This window comes from Puma concolor, chromosome B3 (assembly GCF_028749965.1).
Source record: "Puma concolor isolate L17-30 chromosome B3, mPumCon1.1.hap2, whole genome shotgun sequence".
NCBI lineage: Eukaryota > Metazoa > Chordata > Mammalia > Carnivora > Felidae > Puma > Puma concolor.
In genome coordinates, this window is record NC_141672.1 from 69,640,984 (window position 1) to 69,659,939 (window position 18,956).

Sequence of the window (18,956 nt, forward strand, 5' to 3'; positions counted from 1 at the left end):
AATTGTTTCTACCTGCATTAGTAGTAAATAACATATTGTTAAATTATGACAAGGTAGCATTTTGCAGATAAAATGAAGCAAGAGATATATAGTAACTTCTTCAGTGTCACACAGCAGGTGTATGAAAGATTTGAGCTTCAGACCAGGAAGTGTGGTTCTGGAGCCTGTGCTTTTAACCATGATATAATTTCTCACAAAGTTAATAGTGTTGTATCACTTCTCTGATTTAAGGCATCCCTGGTATATTTATATGGGAAACATATACAGAATTCTGTCAGGAGAGTAAAACATAATGGCAAAAATTAGGAAAGTCTTTTGGGGTCCATTAAATATTTTTGTGGGACTGTGGCAATTTACCTTGGGCCTTGGAAAAAGGCTTACTATTTTTAAATATATATATATATATATCACAAAGCATTTTAAAAAACTGATAGGTGTTATGGCTGAATCAACTGTCTTAGAATTTGGTATTCTACACATGAAAATTAAATACACCTGGATATATGACTTAGTCATACAAAGTCATGCTATACTTAGTCATAAATTATGAGAATACAATTTGGATGAAGATATGAATGGACAGTGACAAGGCTATTGGGAAAAGATGTCAATGTAACACAATTGGAGTTGTATTTGTACGAATTTTTTGTGATCAATAAGATGTGGGTGATGATAAGCTCATTTTAGAATTCTTCAGGAATCTATATATATGATATGTCTAAGGTTTATGATTAGAAATAAAACAGACCAGTTACCTAATACTCAAAGATCATGTTGACTGAGGTTGACTTGAGAGATCTACTGGATAGGACCTTACCATGATTTTGGAATGGTGAGCTCTTTCTCCTTAAGGGCATTGTAGTTTTATCGCAATAGTATTTTTAAAATATGTGCTATGTTTTTTTTTGATGGATACAAATTTGTATATACTAGATATTAAAATCTTCAAATGATTGAGGTGAAAGAGACCTGGAGTGCATGCAATTAAGAATAACCAGATACTGTCTTTTTTCTTTTAAAAGCAGAAGTAATTCCATAGTCCACGCCAGTAAGAAGTTTTTACTGTTTTCTAATCACTATATTGGGTGTTCTTGTAACCTATAACATCCTTTGAAATTAATTCAACAAACTGATTTTACTGAAGTAAAAAATAAACAAAAAGTCTGTCACAATTTGGACATCCTGGACTAGGAATCCTATATTATTTCCAACTGGTCCTGGGGTTTTGTTTCCCAGTTGTGTGCAGTCATGGCCATCTGCTTTCATGGCACTGTGACAGCTCACACTCTTGTTGGAGTCCTGACTTGCTTAGCTAAACAGGGGTTTCAAGTTGATATTCAAATAAAAATCTTTCTACTGAGCTCTGATCTATTAAATTCTACCCTCCATTCATTTTTATACTCAGTAACAATACAGCACTTTAATACTCATCCATAATTCAATTTATCCACAAGACCAAGTTTTCATTAAACAAACTTTTATTATATTACTGATTTAGATTTACAGAAAAGTTACAAAGACAGTACAGAGAGTTGCCATATACTCACACCCAGTGTACCTCATTATTAGCATCTTACAGTGGTATGGTGTTTGACACAATAATGAATCAATATTGATAACCTCAGTAATAACTGAAGTCCATACTTGATTCATATTGGCTTACATTTAATCTAATTTACCTTTTTCTCTCCCAGGATCCTTACATTTAGTTGTCATATCTCCTTGGACTCTTCTTGATTGTTACTATTTCCCAGACTTTCTCTGATTTTGGTGACCTTAAGGGTTTTAAAGAGTGTTGGTTAGGTATTTTGTAGAAAGTCACTTACATAGGACTTGTCTGATTATTGTATTGTGATTAAACTAGGATTTTAGGAGGGAGATCCCAGAAGTAAAGTGGCATTTTTGTCAAATGATTCGTTACTGTGGATGTTCTTTGATCACTGGGATTAGGTAGTATTGGAAAATTTTCCTTACTGGATAGTTAAGTTTTGAAAAACCCCTAGTTTATGGGGTGCCTGGGTGGCCCAGTGGATTAAGCATCCAAATTGCGCTCAGGTCATGATCATGAGTTTAAGCCTCGTATCGGGCTCTGTGCTGACAGCTCCGGGCCTGGAGCCTGCTTTGAATTCTGTGTCTCCTACCCTCTGTCCCTCCCCTGATCACACTCTTTCTTTCTGTCTCTCTCAAAAATAAATAAACATTTTTAAAAAATTTAAAAATCCCCTGTTTTTTCTGTATTCTATGAAGAAAGTCATACTGAGAAGCCAAGACTTTAGAAGTGGAGAGTTAGGGGCTCCTGGGTGGCTCAGTTGGTTCAGTGTCCGACTTCAGCTCAGGTCGTGATCTCATGGCTCGTGGGTTTGAGCCCCGCGTCGGGCTTTGTGCTGACAGCTCAGAGTCTGGAGCCTGTTTCGGATTCTGTGTCTCCCTCCCTCTCTGCTCCTCCCCCACTCATGCTGTCTCTCTCTGTCTCTCAAAAATAAAATAAAACATTAAAAAAAATAAAAATAAAGAAGTGGAGAGTTATCATCCACTTCAGTGAGGAAGAAATGTCTACATAGTTTATTTGGCATTCTTTTGCCTTGGGGATTTGTCTATTATCTCCCTTTTATTTATTCAATCATTTATATGTCAGTAAGGATTTGTGAATATTTATTTTAGATTTTGGACTAAAATCCAATGCTGTTTTACTTATTTTTTTGTTCAAATTGTGTCAGTTTTGGCCACTGGGAATTCTTTCAGTTGGCTCCTATGTCCTTTTGATATACCCCCATTGTGTGTGTGTGTGTGTGTGTGTGTGTGTGTGTGTTGTTAACACTTCCTTACTTTCTGGCATCAGTATACACTCTAGCCTCATTTTGTATATTTTCTGCCCAGTGCTAGAATCAACCAGTTTTTCAAGCAACTCTGATTCTTTCCATTGGAAAATGGTGGTACAAACCAAGTGAGTACTAGTTATACTCATTTCTACAGGGATGTCTTTGCTTTTAGGCCCTTTCATCTGACAGAGCAAAGAAAAAAATATATCAAATAACTGTGTGTGCATGCATATTGTATCTATATTTATATCAATCTCTATATCTATATACCCCCTCACTGTATATATCTATGTATGTGTATGTGTATCTACATATATGTAGAGAGGGGGGAAGGAATTTTACATATATATATGTGTGTGTGTGTGTGTGTGTGTGTGTGTGTGTGTGTGTATACACACACACACATACATATATGTCCATCTGTATCTATATTACGTTCAAATTGATGTCTCTAATACACTACCACATGAATCATTCTAGCTTTTTCTTGCTCATTTATAATTTCTCATTCTGACAGTGAGAAACCTGGCTCTTACCATCTAGCACCCATTTGCTTACTTATTCAGTTCCAGCATACATGCATAGTGGTTTCAGAATTGTTAAACTTTACCAACTTTATGAGCTACAATATGGTATTTATGCACACTTTCTTTTGTGTTTGGTGTTAGAGTCCACTCATTTCCAGTTATTTAGGTCAGCATTTTCCCCTTACCACCTTTAGTGAGATTATTTCATACATTTGTAATGTAGTTAGATTTTTTTTGTCACATTCTGTGATCCCTTGACTTCCTAAATGTCTTTTTTAAAACTTTTATTAAGTTTCACTCTTCTTCCTTTAAAGTCTTATGGATTTGACAAATGTACCATGTCATATACCCCCAATTACAGTATCATAAAGAACACTTTCCCTGCCCTAAAATTCCTCTGTGCTTCACATATTCAACCCTTCCCCATTCCCCAAGACTACTTTTCAGGTTACACTCTACCCAACTGTCATTTTCCTCTTGAAATATTTTACATAGAAAGATGATCTATGTTTCAATTTCTAGTATTTTATAGTTGATAGTATAAAAGGTTGTGTGTCTGTGTATGTGTGTGTTTGTGCGTGAGTATGAAGAATACCAATATCCAGTTCCTTGTTAGTTGATGATGTAAATATGTATATTCATGTAAAAATGAACTAACTTTTGCACCAGTGAGAAGCTAAGCGGTGCTTACTGTGTAATAAATAACCAGATGAACCTCTTATTTCATCTTCTTTTCATTTTAATGTCATGGGATATAATATGAGAATTGGGTGTATTGCACCGTCACATTCAATTAATCTATATTAAAGCCTCACAAGTTGAGAGAAATCAATGACCCTCTGTGACCAAATGGTTAGCGCTAGATGTTTAGTAGATGGCTGATAGCTAAAAATATACAGGGAGTGAAAGAACAAAGCTGATTTGTTTATGTAGACATCTACATCAAATCTTCTTTGTATTCTAATTTTCCTTTTCAAATATAACTTTTGAAACTTGAATCTCATTTATTTTTTGCACTGTTTTTTGTTTAACTGACGCCAGGAAAATATGTCTGTTTATTGTAGAACAAATACAGTTTTCTTAAAACATTTTAAAAACATGCAAAAGTTCATGTTTTATAATGATATTAGGGTTTCTTTAGGTAGGAGTTCTGCATTTCAGAGGATCCATATGTGATACAAACAGTGAACAATTGGGAACACTAGCTGATAATGATATGATCATTTTTGGCAGTCTCTTTATGTAAGTTCTGGCAGAAGCATAGTAATACATTAGTCATTTTCACAGAGAAGATACTGGTCCATGCCAGTCTCTTATTTGGGGTGCCATCTGCACCTTTTTTTGTCAGTAAATTCAAAAAGAAAATATATCCATTGATGGATACTATTTCTATTTTTTAATCATTGTTTGAAGCAAACTATACCATTCTTAGAGTATAACAAATACTGCACACAACTAAAATTGCTTCCGGTTATCCTTTATTAACTAGAATACCTGACTCAAAATTGCTCCGATAAGTTTTAACACTTGCATTTAATTTAAATGGTTCACAATTTACTATCTCTTGAGCTCTTGGGTAAACATACAAGGAGACAATGAGTTCTACTTTTTGCTTCATTAATCACGGAGCAAGTCACTTGACCCATATTGTTTCACTTCCTTCATCTGCAAAAGTGGTAATAAGGTTGCATGGTATTTGAAAAGATAGGCTGTATTTCTATTAAGGTTAGCAACAACTAAAGTTGATCTAAACTTGCAAGTTAGTGATAACATTATAAAGGCAGGCTTTTCAAAGTTTGCTGACTCACTTGAACTAAAATATGCAGCTAGATAACAGAAATTATACACAGTTTATAAACTCTTTGAAGACAACGTCATATTTTACTCATGTTTTGAATATAGTAAACACTAGATAATTGTTGTGCTGAATTGAGGCATGGATGGACTTACTATAATGACTTAAGAGAAGCTTCTGAAATAGTCAGGGAGGGAAGTTCACAGGCATGCGTTGGTATAAAATAGCGTTTAGAAAAATGGTTTCTTACTATTATTATTTTGGATGAGTAAGAAGAGAAAACTGTTACTTCCTCCCAGGTTAACTTGAAGAATTTGATGGCTTTGCTAAATTGGTTAGAAGTTATAACAAAGAAAAGGTCATTCAGAATAATGAGTATCACTTAAGTAACTACTATGTAAATAGAGTTGAATTTTCCAAACTATACAAGTAACTAAAGAGAAATCTCATTTTTTAATAATAACTAAAAACCCTGTTTCGTTGCCTAAATTTACCAGTGAAAGGCCATTTTGCCAGTGATTAAGAATGAATGAAATATTGAGAAATAGTAATATCCTTTGAACTAACTACAACTGAAAAAACATCTTTAATATTTCAGGTCATAACAGCATGGTATCTTTAATCTTGTATTTAAGATGTAGTACCTCATATAAAGATAACTGTCTGATTGCTTGTGATTTCTCTAGGTATCTCAGATGGCTATCTCCAGTCCATAGAATAAACTACTGAGAAAGAAATTTATTAGAGCTGGTTGTCCAAATGCTTGGAGAGTAGTTGTTTCTGTAGCCACCTATATCAACAGTCGTTCCTTAATTCTGTTCAGTTAATGGCCCCAGAACACTCTGGATTTGGTATGAAATCTCACAGTGGATTCATTTTAGTTATATCCTGTACAGTCATTTTAGTGCATTTTAGTACTTGTGGCTCTGTAGGTGGCACACAGCATATATTGTTGGGTAGGCCACTGAGCAGGATGTTTTTCTTCTATACGGTTGATACCAAGTTACTGGTTATTTACTGAAGGAAGATTTGTTTTCTAAAACAAAACAAAACAAAACATAAAACCAAAATAGGTGAGTGGAAGCAAGGCAATTATATGTAACTCATTCCTTTTCAAGTTTTGTATTTTGGATGGATATTCCTAAATTAGATTTGTACCGTGATGCTATAAAGCATTGGAAAAAGTCTCCCCAATCCTATTTTATTTGAGTCAAAAGGGTATCCAAGGCTTTGAGAAGAATTTGAGAAGGTCAGGATCAACAGACAAATGGACACAAATACCCTTCCCAGTTCTGAAAATGAGGTTTATAGGAGTGGAAAAGGCTTGATGTCTTCAAAATTAGACTTGATCCTGGGTAAATACTAGTATGGTTGTTAACAAATATCCCCTGTGTAATTATATTTCTAAGATAGATAGATAGAGATGTGGATATAGATATGTATCTAACTGTAGGTAAACCCCAAAAGGCTCTGCCTGATCCTAGAGACATATCACATGTAGGGTTTACCCCTTATTAAGTCAGAGGCAGGTAATAGCAGTATTTCCTCCTCTGAAAATATCCTATTTTCCTTATCAGGCCCAGTGATATGAGTAAATAGTTGCCTGGCCCTGGAAGTCATGCCTTCATTCTGTCATGGACACTCTCCCAAGTGGATTTCCAGTTGTTTAGAGTCATGTAGAGATATGCACATAGGGACGCTTCAAATGCACTTCATCTTCATTTCCCAAAAATTTCAGAGTTAAACCTGAGAGCACTTACCCTCCCTTCTGAAATCCAAAGCCATAGCAATTAACATAACTGTTATAATCGTAAGGTAAAATCATCATACTCAATGTCAGCCACATTATAAGCCTGACAAATAATAAGTATTCCTAAGTCTTTGTGGTGTATTATTCTGTGAATTTATAAACCAAATAAACCACTCTAATTTTTTTAAGTTTTTTTTTTTTTTTTAATTTTGAGAGAGAGAATCTCAAGCAGGCTCTGTGCTGATGTGGGGCTCTATCTCACAACTGTGAGATCATGACCTGAGCTGAAATATAGAGTTGGATGCTTAACTGACTGAGCCACCAGGGTGCCCCAACCACTCTAATTTTTTAAAGCTATTTGTTTGGATTCTAAAATCTTCCACTGATAACTTCTCAAAATTGCCATATAGTGAACACAAGGAGGAACAGGAACGTTTTCTTCTAAGCATTGCAGATAAGCAAACATATATCTAAAAATGTACTACCTTATAATCAAAGATCATTCTAAATTCCTCTGGTTAGTAGGTACCTTCATCAGTTGTATAATGTTTAAAATCCCACAAACTCTGTACCTCTTCCTCCATTCAGAAACCCCTGCACAGTTTCCCTGCAGCACTGGAAAAAAGGCAATGCCTTTCCACTATGATTCTCAAGTTTGGAATGTGTTTTGAAGTGCGTAAGAGTTATCTTGTTGTTTAATTGTCAAGTTGACAAAGTGAGGTTTTCCTGTCGTGAAAAAGCCTGTGTAACATCAAGCACTTACCTGTCTTCTCAAATATCTATGCCACCCAATTTATTTAACCATTCTTTTGGCTTTTGAGCTAGAATTCCACCATCACATATCTCTTCAGTCCCGATGACACAAAAACACAAAGAAGCCAAAGATATAGCAAAGAAGACTGAGCTTTCAGAAGTACAAGCAATCCTAGGAGACCTTACTTGATGTTTTGACAATCTGTCTTCCCAAGAGAGAAAAATTAAATAGAAGGAGGATAGAAAGTATAAAAAAAAATAAGTAAAAAAAGGAGAGGAACTCAATGGGCTTCATATTGGCACTCTACAAGTAATGTTTCATGAAATAATTTTTCCCAAATGTATTTCTTCATTACTTAAATCAATAAATAATAAAAATCTTTTTATTATATCCAAGTCCAACCTACTGTACTTTCTGTTCAATTTAAAGTATGTAATGGTTAACTATTGCATGCAAATAATTTTTTTTTTCAACGTTTATTTATTTTTGGGACAGAGAGAGACAGAGCATGAACGGGGGAGGGGCAGAGAGAGAGGGAGACACAGAATCAGAAGCAGGCTCCAGGCTCCGAGCCATCAGCCCAGAGCCCGACGCGGGGCTCGAACTCACGGACCGCGAGATCGTGACCTGGCTGAAGTCGGGCGCTTAACCGACTGCGCCACCCAGGCGCCCCGCATGCAAATAATTTTAGAGGAGAATGATTGAAAAAATTCAAAGCACAAAACTAAATCTTATTCTGTACCTTTGAAGATCCCAAAGATGTTCAATAAAGATGGTTTGCTAATGGAATAATAGAATACCAAAATTTTCATCAATAAAAGTTTCTAAGTTACATATGATATTATTGATTAAATTGTATTCAAACCTATCATTGTTTGAAAATAATTTCCTAGGGTTTATACATTTCATAAATACTTTATGTGATTTTTCAAGACTAAAGCTAGTTGGTTTTAGCTTATATGACTCATATTTTGAGTGATTATTATTGTTTTCATATGGAATGCTTCACAAATTTGCATGTCACCCTTGTGCAGAGGCCATGCTAATCTTCTCTGTATCGTTCCAATTTTAGTATGTGTGCTGCTGAAGTAAGCACTTTCAGTGACAATTTTTAACACTTAAATTGAAACTCAGAGGACTTTTTCAATCTTGTTCAATGCATACAAATGTGAGTCAAAATGAAATGATATTGGGAATTATGAAGGTTTGGTACATTAAGTAATGATGATGAATACTAGGTTATAAGAAGTCAAACTACATTTTGTGCAACTTGGTAGTAGCTAGAAGCTTGAGAATTTGAGTGCCTCCACAGTGGGAGAGTACCAGTGAACACCTATGCAAGATGTCTGCTAGAACAACAGGACAACCAACAGGCTATATGATAGAAAAAAGCAAAGTGAAGTACTGATTATAAGTGGTGCTTAACTTTATTAAGTCAAGAGAGTACTCAAAGTCTGTGTCTGACAAAGGCACATTATTTTGTCATAATCATGTTCATGAGCTGTCTTGTGGCTGCCAGTCAAGGCCTGCCATTTATCTAAAAGAAGTGGAAGCCTTGAAAATGTTAATTAGGTTATAGCCTGATCAACATTGAAGTACCTTTAATTTAGAAGTTTCCATCATTTTCTTTGAAATGCTCTCACATGTTCATAAGAAAAACAGACATAGAATTGTGACAGTATCAAAAGTCAACCTGCTACACAAACTCCTTTGAAGTCTTCAACTGTGTCATCACATATGTCTAAATGAAAACCTAGTGATTATCTCTTTGGAAATATTTCTAAAATATCAACAAAAAGTGAACTTGCCCTTCCATCATGGAAATCTATTCCCTGTAGGTATATGTTCTCTTAGCTTAAAATACAATGTACTGTTGGCCTTATATTCAGGTAGAGTAAGTCCTATTTGTGATAATTTGGTAAGATAGCTATGATGTTTCATCCTCCTATACAATTAAACTTCTTCATACTGACATTCATTACTGGACTTCAGTTCTTGTATATGAAGCCATCTTGGGAGAGGTAACACATTAGACTGGTTTTGCCATCATTTGTTACTGTGAATGAGTTTATCGACTTTCTTTACCAGCACTTTAGACAGGAACTCTGGGAAGATGGGTTTAAAGAAAGTATAAGTACTTTAGAGAAGTATAAAACAGACTGGAAGGGGAATGTTAAGGTTTCAAAACAAAGGCAGACTAATATAAACTTCTGGCTATAATTTCCTTTAATTTTGGTAATCTATAGCAACATTCTTGGTAAGAAAGGAATGACAGAACCAGCTGTTGACAGATTATTTTTCTATAATCCATATTAACCAAACACAAACTATCAATGCAATATGTCTTCTACTTTGGGGATGTGAGGAAATTTTTTCAATGTCAGTAAATGACCTGTTGAAAGGGAAAAAATCACATACATAAGTTCTCTTTCTTCCCATTGTTGGATTGACTTTCCAGGTAGGTACATTGGAAATGACTAAGAAGTAAATAGTATCATTACAAAAGGAAAAAGAAAACCTGAAGAATAGCAATTGCCTTTTTGAGTTCCTAGGAACAATTACATGGAGTTTCTCTTATATTTTTAATGTTTATTCATTTCTGAGAGAGCGAGAGAAAGAGAGAGAGAGAGAGAGAGAGGAAGGAGGGGGCAGAAAGAGAGGGAGACACAGAATCTGATGCAGGCTCCAGGCACTGAGCTGTCAGCACAGAGCCCAACACTGGGCTCAAACCCATGAACTGTGAAATCAACCTGAGCTGAAGTCAGATGCTCTACTGACTAAGCCACCCAAGCACCCCACAATTACATGGAGTCTTAATCAGGTCATTGGTGAATTCTTTTAAAGTTTATTTATTTATTTTTTAGAGAGAGAAAGTGAGTGGGACAGAGGCAGAGAGATAGGAGGACAGAAGATCAAAAGTGGTTCTGTACTGACAGCAGAGAGTTTGATGTGGGGCTTGAACTCATGAACTGTGAGATCATGACTTGAGCTGAAGGCAGATGCTTAACCAACTGAGCCACCCAGGTGCCCCCACTGTTGAATTTTTTTAATCAAAGTATTCTTTTTTTAAGTTTATTTATTCATTGAGAGAGAGAGAGAGAGAGAGAGAGAGAATACCAAGCAGGCTCCACGCGGTGAGCACAGAACCCAATATGGGGCTTGAACTCACAAACGGTGAGATCACGACCTGAGGTGAAATCAGAAGTTTGACTCTCAACTGACTGGGTCACCCAGGTGCCCCTTAATCAAAGTATTCTTAAGTTTATAGAATTACTAGTTCTATCCTTTTAAAAAGAATAGTTGATACTCATTTTCTAAACTTTTCTACCTCCTGTTCTTTTCAATTTATTCTGTTCTGATTTATTTCCTCATCACTCCACTGAAAGAGCTCTCAGTAATGTCATTGTTGACTTCTGATCTGACAAATTCAACAGATGCTTTCCAGTATTCCCTTTGTTCTATTGATGCTGTTCATCTAGCCTTTTTTTTTTTTTTGGCATCTCTTTTTTGTTTTAATTTTTAAATGTTTATTTATTTTTGAGAGAGAGAGAGAGAGAAAGCACGAGCAGGGGAGAGGAAGAGAGAGACACACACAGAATCCGAAGCAGGCTCCAGGCTCTGAGCCGTCAGCACAGAGCCCAATGCAGGGCTCAAACTCAGGAGCCTTCGAGCTGTGAGATCATGACCTGAACTGAAGTCAGATGCTCAACTGACTGAGCCACCGAGGTGCGCCCTATCTTTTCTTGATATTTCTTCTCCTTGTCTTTTCTGTGACTCTCTCTTGGTCCCATTTTCTCTTAGTGTTTTCACCACCTAAAAGTCTAACTCTCAGTCTTCTTCATAAGCTCCTCTTCCTCCATACATTCATTATACACAGGCGTACCTCAAAATTCCACTTTCTATTCTTCTTATTTATATACATCCTTAGATGATAACACTGACACCTAAGATTTACTTACCATTTGTAATGATTGTTCCTAACAATCAGGAAAATAGAGGATGCAGGGTTAGCCCTGCTGAGTCTAGAGGTGAAGACTGTCTAGTGAATGGAACTGGGGACAATGGAAAATAGCAGCACATCATCTCCATATCCTATGCAAAGCCTTGCTTCAGACCATCATCGCCTCTCACAGACTATGTGCCAGGCATTGTCAGAAGAAGTGTATATGAAAAGTTATATAAAATAAATCAAAAGGTCATGATATTCTACTTGTCTAGCATAAATCTACTCTTAGGAGTGATTGAATAAGCATTTGCTAATTGTTTGGGTCTACTAAATAGGTCATAGGAAGTTCATCTGGTCTAGCAACTTCCTAGTATTACTCAAGAATTTAAAAAAAAAAGACAAGAACAGATGCTGTTGTAGAGGTCATGCCAAGAAAATGTGAAGCTTTGAAGCTTTTCATTTCCTTGTAACTACCACCATTACCTCTTCAAATTTCAAATTGAGTGTTTGTCAGTATTAAGTCAAAGAGACAAGCTGTTCATGCCACAAATTCATCATATTCTCTAAGTATACATGACAAATGTATCTTAGTTAGAATGTTCTCCTTAGGGTAAAACCTTTAGGCAATTAGCTTAAAAGAAATTGTTATTTTATTGGTAAGCATATAAAACCCCTGCTTGTAGAATTCATAGAATGTGACCACCCAGATTGTATTATTCAGTGATCTATGGATCATTGTAGTACTGTGGATCAATATGACTAAGTTACATGTTTTCCCTAAGAATGGTTATCCCAAGGGTATGGTTAATTTAGAAGAGGAAATAATAGAAGATGAAAATATATACTTTCTCCTGGGGCCTAGAACTAAATAAAATAAGTGGTGATACTATTTTTACTTTAAAATATCATAATGTAATAGATACCTCCTCTCAGAAAATTGTACCCTAGTCCTTAAACTTTCTCAAATGTCCCTCTGTTCCCAGACATGCTATCTGAGATGTGCCTAGCTGTATACTAGGTACTGGTATTTATTTATGACTACCTGGACTGGACATGCTCAGAATAGCCTGTAGAGATTAAGTAATTAAAATAGAAAGAGAAGAAAAAGACAAACAGTAGGTACAGTGTGTCTTAAGGGCCTTCCTTTGCTTGTCCAGGTCTTCCGTAATACCTGAATATCTTGTCCTCATTGTGTTCTTTAAGATAGTATTACATCCTTTGAATAAAATCCCTGTTTTGTTTGAACTCATTTGTATTGGAATGCATATTTGTGTTTGTTGCCTACTATTTGCCTACCCAAAAACCCATTTCATCTGGGAGCAGCATGCTCTTTTTAGAAATTGTTCCAATTTTAGAATTGTTCTCTGCTTCTCAGTCTTACTCTTCCTCTACAGTCTCTGTGGAAGGTGCTATGTATTTTTTTATATATGTAAACCCTATGCAATGACCACAGTTGACTATCCCAGAGATTGGCACCTGGCCAAGGTGTAGACCAATCACAGCCCTTCCTTAGTATGTCTGGATCTGGAAGGAAGGAGAACATTAGACCATTTTTTCACCACTGGCAACTTTTTCAAATATAAAACTCAATAAGGTCAATTAATTTTTCCTGCTAGTGCAAGTCAGCCATAAAAGACAAGCCAACACATGAAACACAGTGAGGGAAGAATATTGAAAATGTTCATGTTATTGCTTCTAGCTGATCTTTAGACTAGCCTTGTCTTTGACATTTTCATCCTTACTCGTTTAAACCATTCTTAGATTTTCTTTTTAAAAATATTTATTTATTTATTTATTTATTTTGAGAGAGAGAAGGGGGCAGAGACAGAGAGGGAAAGAGAGAGAATCCCAATCAAGCTCCACGCTCAGCAGGGAGCCTGACGTGGGCTCTATCTCAGGATCCTGAGATGACCTGAGCCTCAATAAAGAGCCGTATACTTAGACTGAGCCACCTAGGCACCCTAAACGTTTCTTAGGTTTTCTGAGCCAATAATTCCCATACATGCCTAAGCTTGTTTAAATTGGTTTTTGATTAGGGTTGCCATATTTAACAAATAAAAATACTGGATGTCCAGTTAGACTTGAACAACACGTAAATAATGATAATGTAATATGTGGGATAAACTCATTCGAAAAATGTGTTCACTGTTTATCTGATAGCCAGGTGTAACTGGACATCCTGTATATTATCTGGAACCATTTGATTACTTGTAACTAAATGAATCCAGTTGTTTTCTGTGACCTGTAACAGTCCTATAGTGCTATTTTAATATAGCACTTCAGCTATATTTCTCTATTTCAATCAAAGTACACAGAAACCGTATTTTGTGCTTTCTGGGAATATATGTGTAGCCTAAATATTATCCCACAGCTCTGATTGGTCCTATACAACTTTTGAAGCTATCTCTCAACAGAATATAAGTGTAACTTTGAAGCGAGCATCTGAGTGACCCAGGAGCCTTAATGTGTGTTTGAAGTCAAGACTCTGAGAAATGGATTAATGTTCTCTCATAGCTGGAACCCTTGAGCGTCGAAGCAAAATAAGTGCTCCTGGACAAATCACTTAATCTTGCTTCTTCTATCTCCTTATCTTTGCATTGTAGGTACTATTTCTTCCCAGTCTTCCAGAAGTGTCACAGTGATTAACATTTATGGACTGCTTTGAAGATGAAAATTCCACATCTTGTTAAGCATTAGCAAGATGGCAAATAATATATAATTATGGTGTGTACCTGCAATAATGTGGGAGCACATGTGTTTTCACAGTTTTAATAATAATTTCTGTGAAAGAAAAGCATGAGGCTCAGTTCTCACTTTAATTTGATAAAATGTTTTGCTTTAGTATCATAGTCATAGGAAAGGTTATCTGAAAAAAGAAGTGAAAAAGTAAATGTAAATATTTTCCAATATTTGGGCTACAAGCAATTTTTCTTCATAAAAATCTCATTGTTCTTAATCACAAGTGGCCAAATGTTTTCTTTTCAAATGAGGTCTACCATTAAGATTGCTTTTGAAAGCATGCATTAAGACAGAGGGATGGGAAGTTGCTATAATTTTCAGTTCATGTTACTTCTTGAGTACTGTCACTTCTCTATATAAAGCTATGGAAAGTGAACATTAGCCCTTTAAAGGAGTCATATTTCAAGGATCAGGTGGGGAAGACAGAAGTGTTGGATGCACCTCACTGCACTGCTGTTCATCCCCAACACTTTGCACAATGTGAGAATGTTTAATAATTCCAACCCAACCTACAGATAAGAATCTCTGGTGTCACATCACAACTGACAGTGCTGGTGTGAGATTTGCAGTAAAACAATATTCCAGCTGTAGCTTTCATTTACAGAAATAAAACAGCAGAAGAAGAGGGAAAAGGCCAGGAGAAGATAAACACTTTCATCTTGCAGCAACGCTTACATTAAATTATAATCGCTATACTCAACGAGAGAAAATCAACCTCAGGACCTAAAACTAACATGTATTATATCCTTTGTAATCTACTGCTCGATCCGTATTTTAAGTTAGCCAGTTAATGTTTAGCTATCCGAGAGCCCACCAAATATAAATAAGCTCTTTCCCAAATAAAGTCTGTGGCAACTGTGGGACAGGCGGCCTTCTTTTTCTCCCATTAATCACTAGAAACTTCACACGACGTGAAAGTCTCAAGGGATATTTCTGGCTGGGAAAAAGATCCTCCCTCCTCAGTTCTAATCAGTCCATCCCATCTGTAATGGCTTTAGAAAATTGTTAATGACATAAAGTGACAGTCGAAGGGCTTTTTGGTCTGTCAGGGTAGGGTTACTATGAGCTCTCTAACAAACTACTACATGCAGGCCTCAAAGCTGCTGGAAAATGATCTGGATTACGAAGGAATAAATTTGATATGTTAGCAATCACAAGTGGGAACTGAAAAGAAAGGCTTCCTTAATACGGTTCTTTCAGGCTATAATGGGAAATACGAAGATAAATCTGGCTCAGAGACAAACCCACATAAGACTGCCTCGAGCACTCAGAATATAGATCACGGTTATGCGATGTGTAAAACACACAATGGCCTGAATAAGGAGCTAAGTATATAAGTGCAAACAAACCCGTTTTTATAGTTAGCATGGCATTTTGAATGAAGCTTTAAGCCTAAAGGACACTCTCCTACTTGCAGATGAAGATGGGGAATGTAACAGTAAGTACTGTTTTTATATATAGAAGTCTAATATGGGAAATTATGAACCTAAATCAAATTAAACCTGAATTTTTCCTTCCCCATAAAAATTGGAAAACCTTGCCTTCCCTTATCTAAAATATTGTTTTTCTTTCAGTTCCATTAACTTGCTTTGGATTCATGGAAATTCTGAACAGAGATGTGAGAATGACTACAATTTGAGGTATCTGTTAAATACAGCAACATGACATCACAAGGTATAATCTCATTCCTTGCATTATATAAAAGTTCTGCAGAGAATCGATAAATACATGCATATCTGGGAATTTGAATCAGTTAAAAATAGGCAGGTAATAGATATGGAAATGGAAATTTGGAGAATTTTTTTAAAGGCTAATTTTATTCTAACGCAGCGGAACATTTTCTTTCATGTATTTTTTTCCCAATTTCTAGAACATTCACCTCATTAAGGTGTCACAAAAAGTGACAATATAAACAGTTTCCCACACATCTCCTGTAGGTTGTGCTAAGGGCTATAAAAATATTATATTCTGACAATTTCACAGATCTCATAAGATTAGGTCAAAAGATTTTTACTCAGTAGAGAAATTTCTACAGAGAACAACTAGGTGATGTTTTCTCTAAATCCTAACATGTTCAGTAAGATACAAGAAAGTATTTTATCTCAATATAAAATAGTATCTTATTAGTGAAAGAAAATGTGGAGGATAATTTCTTGTTAATCTAAGATGGTTTACTGAACATTCTACCTAGAGAACTCCATTTTTTTACCAGACAGTTCCTATAAGTAACTTCCAGCTCTGTGATTCTACAATTTGTGACAATTTCTCTTAGGTAAGTGTCATCTGGTAAGAATAGACAGCCAGCTAATAGGCCCTGGACCAAGCCATGGTTATGCATTGGAAACAGGAATGGAATGAAGAGAGAACAAGAATAACTTTTCAGTGAATAATTTTGAGTGAACTGGATTGCAGATTTTTAACTGATTCCCTTCTCATTGTTAAATGTTTCAGATTCTCCCTGAGAACTGTAGCCAGGACTCGGAAATGACTGACATACTAACAGAAGTTCGTGTCATTTGACTTCAGAGTGGGTCATAGGCTATGGAGAACTACACTAATTCTTTCAGACTCTGAGAGGCCATCTCATAAATATCTATTTCAGTGCTCTAAAATGATTAAATGACATCATGATGACCTAGTTTAAGGAAAATGTTACATGAGGGCCCTAAATGGCACCCTGGTGGTCTGAAAGAGTTAATGCAGTTTCCTTAAGTGGCCAACTCAGAGCTAGTTTGCAATGAACAGAGCAGGGAATGTGTCCCAATAACTCACTGATAGCTTCATCTAATATAAGTATATTAAGTTGAGAGAAGTCATTTGAAGGATTCTATAATAGAGCAGGTGGTAATTTTGATTAATACAACAGCTCTGCTAAGGAAGGAAAGATGGAGCCTATGGAAATTCAATAACCCTATGGAGAAACATTGAGGAGATGTTCCTCTTAAAGAGTATCTCAAGAGATCATGATGCATCAACATGTATTATGTTCTTTGAAATTACAGCTGAGCTTTCTGTGTAGCACACTGTGAGAGCAAATAATATTTGTACTTTAATAGCAAAGAGTTTGAGCCTAGGAGAATGTCTTTCTAATTTTTCAGTGTCTTCAATGTCGTAGAACTATAATACATCAGAACAGCAGATAGCAATTAGAAACTAATCTATTCTTATATTACAAGAATGTTCTTACTACAAAGTTATAAAAAATGTAACCATTTTATATGAGGTTTAACATTGTTAGAGCAAATTCTACAATCAAGTTGGGCATATAAATAAGGTGAGAAAATGCGACAGAGAAATAGCCGATAAGCTCAAGAAAGGTAATTTTTAGCTTACAGGTAGTGAACACATTTTGACATGCAAAAATAATTTGGTTAAATGCATCAATTGATAGAAGCGTAGAAACATGGAGCAAAAGGAAGTAATAACTAATCTTTTATTCAGCTTAAAATTACCAATGTAAAAGCATATACATGTCAATACATATGTATATATGTGAAGCCTAGAAATGGCCCTAGGAGAAGCATATTTAAATATATAAAACAGAAATTTATTATATGGCATAGGAGACCTTTCAAATCTATGAGCAAGACAAGGATTCTGGAAGTCACTGTAAATTAAAAATTAATTGTGAAGAGAATAGATTCTTGGGTCATACCTCTTAGTTCTAATTTTAGCTCTTCTGTTTAATAGCTGTATTACCTTGAGCAAATCACTTAACTGCTCTTCACCTTCTTTGTCTGAAAGTTGAGGAGCATAACACTACCTACCCTGTTGGGTTGTAAGAATTAACAGATAATAAATACAAAGCATTTGGCAGAGTGGCTCATAGTAAACCCCCATGAATGCTAGCCCTTATTATTATTATTATTCAATAAATGGCTAACCATTTAGAAAACACCAGATAGCTCCCCTCTCATAACTATCAAAAATAAAATCGGGTGGATTAAAGTGTTAAATTTTAAAAGTAGAAAAGACTGTATATCTATATATCTGAAATACTGATAATCTAGTATTAAGGGAAAGCAGGAAACACAAAGCCTTAGGTCTATAGAATGCTGCTTAACTTTTAAACTTCTAAGGGAAAAATATTTATAAAAATAAAAGACACATGACAAAATGGAAAACATAATACAAAGCGTTATCATAATTTATATAGAGAGCTAACTTGCTATCAATTTTTTTATAATTTATCAAGTAGGTAATAAACATAAACAGATGGTATATATTGTAACTTCACTTCTCTTTCTAACCTCTGAGATTTATCAAACTCTTAGTAACTTTTTCTCCACATGAAGGAAACAACTTAAATGTTACATCAGCAGGAAGATCTTTTCTGTTCAATCTAAATTAGATCTCCCTATATTTCTTTTTCATGGTATCCCCCCCTTTTATCATGGTTCCTGTTGGTCTTTATCATATGTTTATGTGTGTGGGTTTCTTCTCCTTTTCTCTCACTAGACAATAGAGGGATAGACCATAGAGTATTTGCCACTCTATGGGAAGCCCATAGCATATAGCAGACATTTGAAGTAATGAAAGTGAATATCATAAAAGGTCTTGTACACCATGTTAAGGCATTTAGCCTTTATAGCTAAGAAAGTCATACAAGAATTTTAAGCAGGATAA

General features: G+C 35.5%; 1 non-coding gene across 1 annotated transcript; it reads right to left on the bottom strand.

The window, feature by feature from the left end:
• Positions 1-8,634: 8,634 nt before the first annotated feature.
• Positions 8,635-8,741, bottom strand: LOC112856541 (U6 spliceosomal RNA). The gene has a single exon (XR_003223115.1). It is a non-coding gene; the product is annotated as a U6 spliceosomal RNA (small nuclear RNA).
• Between the last annotated feature and the right edge of the window lie 10,215 nt (positions 8,742-18,956).